Below are 7,500 nucleotides of genomic sequence, written 5' to 3'. Positions count from 1 at the left end.
GACGGTGATGCGTAATATAGACCTCTTGTTAGGTCCATTAGCCTCTCCCGTCCTAGTCGCACAGGTACCTCCTCGTGGTTCCCGACGGTAACGTGATGTATTGTTTGGACCTGTCCATTCAGTGCATTGCGGCTAAATTCTGTGCGACACGACGTGCTGCCTAGCAGTAATGAGCCGCTGTAAGGGTGCAGCCCACCCAAATGGCCTGCCTTCGCGCTAATGTGGCGGCGGCTCTAGTCACTTTGAGGGAGGCATGTTATGGGTCATGGGGTTGCCACCCCCATGGCTCTATTGTCGTAGGCCCGAAGAATCAAAAGAAAGATTATGGGTCAAGTGACCCATTGTCGGCGGGCCCTCGGGCCACTCGGATCGCCGACCCTACGACAGCGGCCACAGTGGATCGGAGTGTCTGTCCGACGACCTCCAGAAATAAACCCAACCAGTCCAGTAACGACGCACAACATCTTGCGTCACGGGGGGCACTACATACATGTCCCCATTGTTCGCGATCCTTTCCCACTTCCATCGGGTTAGGGGTCCATGTGAGGAGAGCTCATCCAGACGAGGCCAACCAACGAGTGCAGGTGGCGGTAAAGAAGGTTAGGTGGACTCAGGAGGAGACTGAGATGGTGGCGGCGGCTGAGGCGCTTGCGAGTGTGCAGGGCAACGTCAAATTTATGAACGAACATCTGCTGACGGTCTTCGACAATAAATTCAGTCTTGATCGACTGAAGGGCCTCAGAAAGAAATTGACGTATAAAGCTCTTGTTACACAGAAGATCGGTGTATGCCGCGAGCGTGGAACTGCCGTTGAGTCTCAACCTTCAACCTCCAGTGTCACTCAACATCACGACACAAGTCATCGACAGGCGGATTCGCCTACTCCTGTTCAGGAGCACTCTGCGTCGGCACAGCAACATCAGTGCCAATATATTGACGCTATCCGTAAGCTGATTGATCCGGCCGAAAGGGTGAAATCCCATGAAGCGGAGGAACTCGTAAGTCTTGCGAGAACGGTTCTTAATCGAGAACCAATAACACCGAGTGCTTGTTGTCGATGGCTTCAACGAGTCTTTCCGACGCCTTCTGCGAAAGTAAAGGAGCGGAGAACACCACTGCTCCGGCCACCTAAAGCTGCACCTGCCGGGCCCGTGCCGAGGTGGAGACTGAGGAGAAGGGAGTATGCGGCCATGCAGGAACTCTGGAAGAAGGACATGTCTCGCGCGGCCAAGCTTGTACTGGATGGCCCGGTGCAGGCTCAAACACCAACCGTTGGCGAGATGGTGGAGTACTGGACACCTATGCTCACCAGTCCTTCTGTCCCCATTGAACACCTTCATCCAGTTCAGGAAAGGGATGACCTGCATTGGATCGCTGAGCCGGTTCGTGGCCATGAGATCCAGGCCAATGAGATCCCGCTCTCCTCGGCATCGGGTCTCGATAACATCTCGAGCAGGCAATGGAGGAGTGTGCCAGTAGTTCTAAGAACCTTATTTTATAATGTCATCCTTGCGGTAGGGGCATTTCCATCTGAGCTCCTCATCAGCAGGACGGTATTTATCCCTAAGAAGGACGGAAGCTCAACACCATCCGAGTTCCGTCCTATAAGTGTGGCTTCAGTCGTCGTTCGTCAGCTGCATAAAATCTTGGCGGTGAGATTGGCAAAAGCCCGTCTCATCGATGAGCGGCAACGAGGAGTACACGATGGCTGTGCTGAGAACGTTCTTGTACTGTCAACTGCCCTTCGTGACGCACGGAGCTGCTTAAAGCAGCTTCACGTTGTGTCCTTAGATGTGGCCAAGGCGTTTGACAGCGTTAGTCACCATGCCATAACATCGGCACTAAGGGGATTGGGACTCCCGGAGCTCTTTGTGAGGTACATAACAGCGACGTACCATAATAGCCGAACCGTGCTTCAGGTCCATGGAGAGACATCGGATCCGATCCGGGTAGCGAGGGGTGTGCGGCAGGGCGATCCCTTGTCGTCCCTGCTATTCTCGATCGTCATGGACCGGGTGATAAGGGTGTTACCCGAGGAGGTCGGCTATGTTATCAGGGAGCAAAGGGTCAATATACTGGCGTATGCGGATGACCTGATCTTGTTCGCGTCCTCCGTTTCAGGAATGCAGGGCATGCTTCGAACGGCTGAGGAAGAGGCACGAAAGTACGGGTTGGAATTCAACTCCGATAAATGTCTGGCTATGTCCATCCAGATCGCTGGTAAAGAAAAGAAGTACAAGATACTCTCCGCCAGCAAATTTGAGGTCAACGGTCGGTCTATAAAACAACTGGGACCTACCGAGGGCTTCCGATATCTGGGCATTAAGATCTCGCCAATGGGTATTGAAAAACCTGGGGGCAAGCTAGACAGAGAGTTGGCCAATATCACCAAGGCGCCACTCAAGCCTCAACAGCGCCTCAAGATCTTGCGCTGTTTCCTCATTCCGCGTTTTTATCACCAGCTGGTTTTGACAAGATGCCCACTTAAAATCTTGAAGGCATTAGATAAACAGACGCGGCTGGCCGTTCGAAGGTGGTTGCGTCTGCCCAAAGATGTACCACTTGGGTATTTCCACGCCAGTTGCAAGGAGGGTGGACTTGGCATCCCCGCGTTTCGAACATCGATACCGGGTATGATGCACGCCAGGTTAACATCAATGGCGGGGTCCTCCTGTGCGGCTGCAAGAGATGCCTCCCAACATCCGGCAGTTGTGGCAGCGGTTCGACGGGCGGAGAGTGCTCTGACTATCCAAGGTCGGGCGCTCTTCCGGCCTGAGGATCGTGCCAAATACTGGGCATCTTTACTCCATCAGTCTAACGATGGAGGAGAATTGCGTGAGGCTGCTAAAGTCATCGATAGCAGCTCTTGGGTTGACGCCTGTTCTGCGGGGATCCCCGGCAGGGATTACGTGCAATATCACCATGTACGTATTAACGCCCTGCCCACCAGAGTAAGAACATCAAGAGGCCGTCGTGGGAATGGGGCTCCTGTGTTGTGTCGTGCTGGGTGCGCCGTAACGGAGACGGCGGCACACATAGTGCAGGGATGTCACCGGACTCATGGGGGTCGAATACTCAGACACGATGCCATATGCCGAATCGTAGCGTTTGGTCTGAGGCAAAGTGGGTGGAAGGTTAGGGAGAACCCGCATTATGTCCTGCAGTCGGGTCTGCAGAAGCCTGATTTGGTGGCCTTTAAGGATGGAGCTGTCAGGGTCATCGACAGCCAGGTCGTTAGCGGTGCGACATCGCTTAATGATGCACATACGAGGAAAGTCGCTAAATACGACACCCCGCTGTTAAGGCATCGCGTCGCCCAGGAATTTGGGGTTTTGGCGGAAGCTGTTAGAGTGACGTCGGTCACCATCTCCTGGCGCGGCGTGTGGGCATCGCTCTCGGCTGAATCGATCTCCGCACTAGGACTCAAAGGGCTCTTAAGATCAATAACTACGAGGGCCCTTCAGGGATCGCACACGAACTGGACAAGATGGAATAAGATGACAAACAACATCTGTCATCCGGGTAATAGGGAGGGCGTTGGGTGATCGCCCGATTCACGGCCACTGTAATGGGCAACCTGGGCCCCAACATCGCAAATTCGGCACCAGGAAATAAAGCCGTCCTCCGCCATAACATCTAGGCGTGAGAAGAGAGAGGTTTTTAGTGGGTATAAGGATTCCCACACTACCACGTCGAAGAATTCCGTGGTGTCTATAAAAGATTTTCCTCTCTATAAAAAAAAAAAAAAAAAAAAAAAAAAAATAAAAAAAAAAAAAAAAATAAAAAAAAAAAAAAAAAAAAAAAAAAAAAAATAGCCAAATGCCTCGTCATCTAATTAGTGACGCGCATGAATGGATTAACGAGATTCCCATCTGTCCCTATCTACGGACTGCCGCCAGGTGTCGTAGCGAGTGTACGCGTCGTCACGCCGTGCTCCGTGTTACATCGATAAAAAGTGGTTAAATCAGCCGTAAAAATTATAAACAGTGCATTAGAGTGAAGTGCTAGTGGAGAGGATCAGTTCGTGATATAAATTGTGGAAATCGGTTCGAAATTGACAAAATTATAGCGAGTGAAAGTTGACATACGGATCGCCACGTGTTTTGACACGCCGGTGTTCGGGGTCCGATTCCGGCGAAAATAGAGACCGTATTGCAAATCTGATTACGTCAGAATTGATTGCTAGCGATAGCGGTTAATTTGACGTATCGCAAGTGTAAATCGGTGCAAAACTGTGGAAGTGGAAAAATCGTCCAATACATCGAGAAACAACGTACTGCCACCTCGAACTTCGAGACGCCGCCGTCGGCGTGGGCTGGCGCTGCAGTCGCGGTGTTGAGCATTCTGATTGGCTGTCGCCGGGCCGTAACAAGCTTGGAGTTTCCAGTCTACAGAGAGCATCACCGCTGCTGCCAACCTCGTAAATTTTACTAGGGTTGGCGACAGTGAACTCCCCGGGCCGAAATAACTCATCGAGTTTCCGCCACGGACTTAGGCGAACATCAGTGCGCGAAATTCGAAAGTGAATGGACAACAACAATCAGTATCCGGGCAATTGTTTAAACAATTGTTTGAACGATTTGTTTGGACAATTGTAAACAATTTTTAACAACTTTCGGACAATTTTACAAATAATTTAATAACTTTTTTTGCGCGAAATTCGAAAGTGAATGGACAACAACAAACAGTATCCGGGCAATTGTTTAAATAATTGTTAAACAATTTGTTTAAACAATTTTAAACAATCTTTAACAACTTTTGGACAATTTTTTTTTTTTTATAAATAATTTTAATTAATAATTTTTTTTTTTTTTTTTTTTTTTTTTTTTTTTTTTTTTTTTTTTTTTTTTTTTTTTTTTTTTTTTTTTTTTTTTTTTTTTCTTCTCCAACGGTGAGGGCGGTGTACTAGCCCCGACATGGAGGTTGCCTCTTCGGGTGACGGTCGCCGCATGAAGAAGAGGGTACTCTCGGACACTGACTCCGAGACCGTTGTCACCTCCGACCAGACCTTCCGGCCGCCAATGGAGACCACCCGGAAGAAGACAAAGAAGAAAAGGAAGGACAAACAACCGACCCAGGTCCAGACACCGGATCGTTCGCCGGACAAAGCGTCAGAGGAGGACACCAATGTCGTCGCGTTCAGGGCAAGCGCGGCCAAGGCGTACCGGCAGCTCATACAGACCATCACGTTGCCGCAGAACGAGATCCCGCCCTCCGTAGTGCATGCCCTGTGCACGCAGGCTACCAAGTTGCACGACTACCTGGTAAAAACGCTTGTGTATTCCAGTAAGCTGGAGGGATGCCTTGATGAAGCCGAGCTGCAGACAAAGGCGCACTCGCGCTCCTGCCAGGCCCTCCAGGAGCAAGCCGCCGCCGTCGCCGTCGCCGCTGCCGCCACCACAAGGAAGCCCCCCACGTACGCGGAGCGGGTTGGGGTCAAGTCGGCGATTGCCGCGAGGTCAACCCAAAAGCAGGACCCGCCGAATGTCGTAATCATAACACCGACGGACCAGACGAAGTACGACGACAGCGACAAGACCAAAGAGGCCGTCTTCCAACTGGTGTCCCCAAGGTCCCATGGCCTCCGGATCAAGGGAGTCCGGAAGACCCAGGGCTCCGGCGTCGCCCTGGTCACGGCCAATAGGTCCGATGTCGCCACTCTCATGGCCGACGACAAGCTCCGGGCCGCTGGACTGGTCGTGGCCCCTGCGCCGAAGAGGAGCCCCAGGATCATCATCTTCGACGTTCCCCGGACCCAAGACGATAAGGAAATCATCGCGGACGTAGCCGATCAAAACCTCGGGAAGGAAGAGGCCGCCGTGGTCAAGAGGGAGATGAGCCTGGTGTTCAAGAGTGGAGACAAGGCCAGAGACAGGTGCAACCTGGTGTTTGAAGTCTCCAGACGCGCCCGCGACCTCCTGGTGCCCAAGGAGAGGCTTTACATCGGCTGGAGCTGCTGTCGAGTCCAGGACCACCTCACTGTTACGAGATGCTACAAGTGTCAGGGCTTCGGACACCCAGCTAAATTCTGCAGGGCAGAAAGGGAGGTCTGCGGCCACTGCGCCGAAGCGGGGCACAATTTCAAGGAGTGCCCGAAGAAGGACAGGCAGGCCACTTGCGCCAACTGCTCAAGGGCAGGAAAGAGCTCCACACACTGTGTCACGAGCAAAGACTGCCCTGCATACATCACAGCCATAAATCTGTCGCTCACACGCACGGATTATGGTTATTAAGCCCCACACCAAAAGCATCCCGGGCATCACGATCATGCAACATAACATGAGGTGCTCGCGTCTAGTGTCGCTGGAGGTCGACAAACTGATGGCGGACAGGCGCATCGACATCCTCCTGGCACAGGAGCCCTACTGCGTCAGGGGAAGACTCGTGGGCATTAACTCCTCAGCCACGATCATCACCGGGGCGAGGGACGGAGCGAGGGCCATGGCAGCTGTCGTTGTGCGTAACCCCAACATAGCGGCGCTCAAGATTGCGCACCTCAGTGACGAGCACTGTGTCTGTGCGGAGATCACCGGCCCCTTTGGCCGCCTGTACGTGGCCTCGGCCTACTTCCAGTGCTCGGACAGCGTGGTCCCGTACCTGGAGAGAGTGGACAGACTGGTAGCCCAGCTTCCGGGACAGAAATTGGTTCTGGGGGCCGACGTGAACGCCAAGTCCGCCCTCTGGCACTCCCAGGAACATCCACCGCACCGGACTGACGAGAGGGGCGAGCTTCTCGAGGAGAGGATCGCACAGTGGGGCCTAACGGTCCTGAACGAGCCTGGTGCCCCGCCTACCTACAGGTCCCACAGGGGCGCCTCAAATATTGACGTCACGCTCGCCTCGGGCGGGGTCCTTCCGATGGTCAGGGACTGGGGCGTCAGGGAGGGATGGACTGCCAGCGACCACGCTGTCATCCTACTACGTCTAGGACCTGACGAGATCGTCCCGAGCCGCGGACGGGACGGGAGGTTCAACGTCGCCGCCGCCGACTGGAAGCGCTATCGGGGCGCCCTGGCCGAGCTGAGGAGGGGCCTGGACCTGACTGGATGGCTGAGCACCGACCTTGGAATTGCGCGGGCCGTCCGTGCGATACAGGACCTGGTGATCGCGGCATGCAGGGCCGTGATGAGGACCAGGACGCTCCGTGCAAGAACCGCCCCTTGGTGGACCCCCGAGCTCAACAGAGCGAAGAGGGCCACGTACTCGGCCAGAAAGCGTTACCAGCGGGAGACCAACCCGGACCTGAGGTCCGAGAAGAGAGCGACCTACCTGCGGGTTAGGCGCTCGTACCAGGACTCGGTCCACGAGGCGAAAAAGGCAAGCTGGCGGTCTTTCGTCACCGACGCTGGGAACCGCGACCCCTGGGGCGTGGTTTACAAGCTTTGCACGAGGAGGTTCACCCCGGACATGGCCCTGGCAACCACGGGCGCGACAGACGTCGCCCCAACATGGGGAGCTGCCGCGAGGGCCCTCCTTGACGCCCTCGTGCCGGACGACACC

The 7,500-nt window shown here is 54.1% G+C and overlaps 1 pseudogene; it reads left to right on the top strand.

Annotated features, from left to right (window-relative positions):
* The window catches only part of LOC143263412 (large subunit ribosomal RNA), a 13,873-nt pseudogene that overhangs the window by 2,642 nt on the left and 3,731 nt on the right, over positions 1-7,500 (top strand).

Source organism: Megalopta genalis, unplaced genomic scaffold (assembly GCF_051020955.1).
Source record: "Megalopta genalis isolate 19385.01 unplaced genomic scaffold, iyMegGena1_principal scaffold0550, whole genome shotgun sequence".
Classification (NCBI taxonomy): Eukaryota; Metazoa; Arthropoda; class Insecta; order Hymenoptera; family Halictidae; genus Megalopta; species Megalopta genalis.
This window is presented reverse-complemented; position numbering and strand designations above follow the sequence as displayed.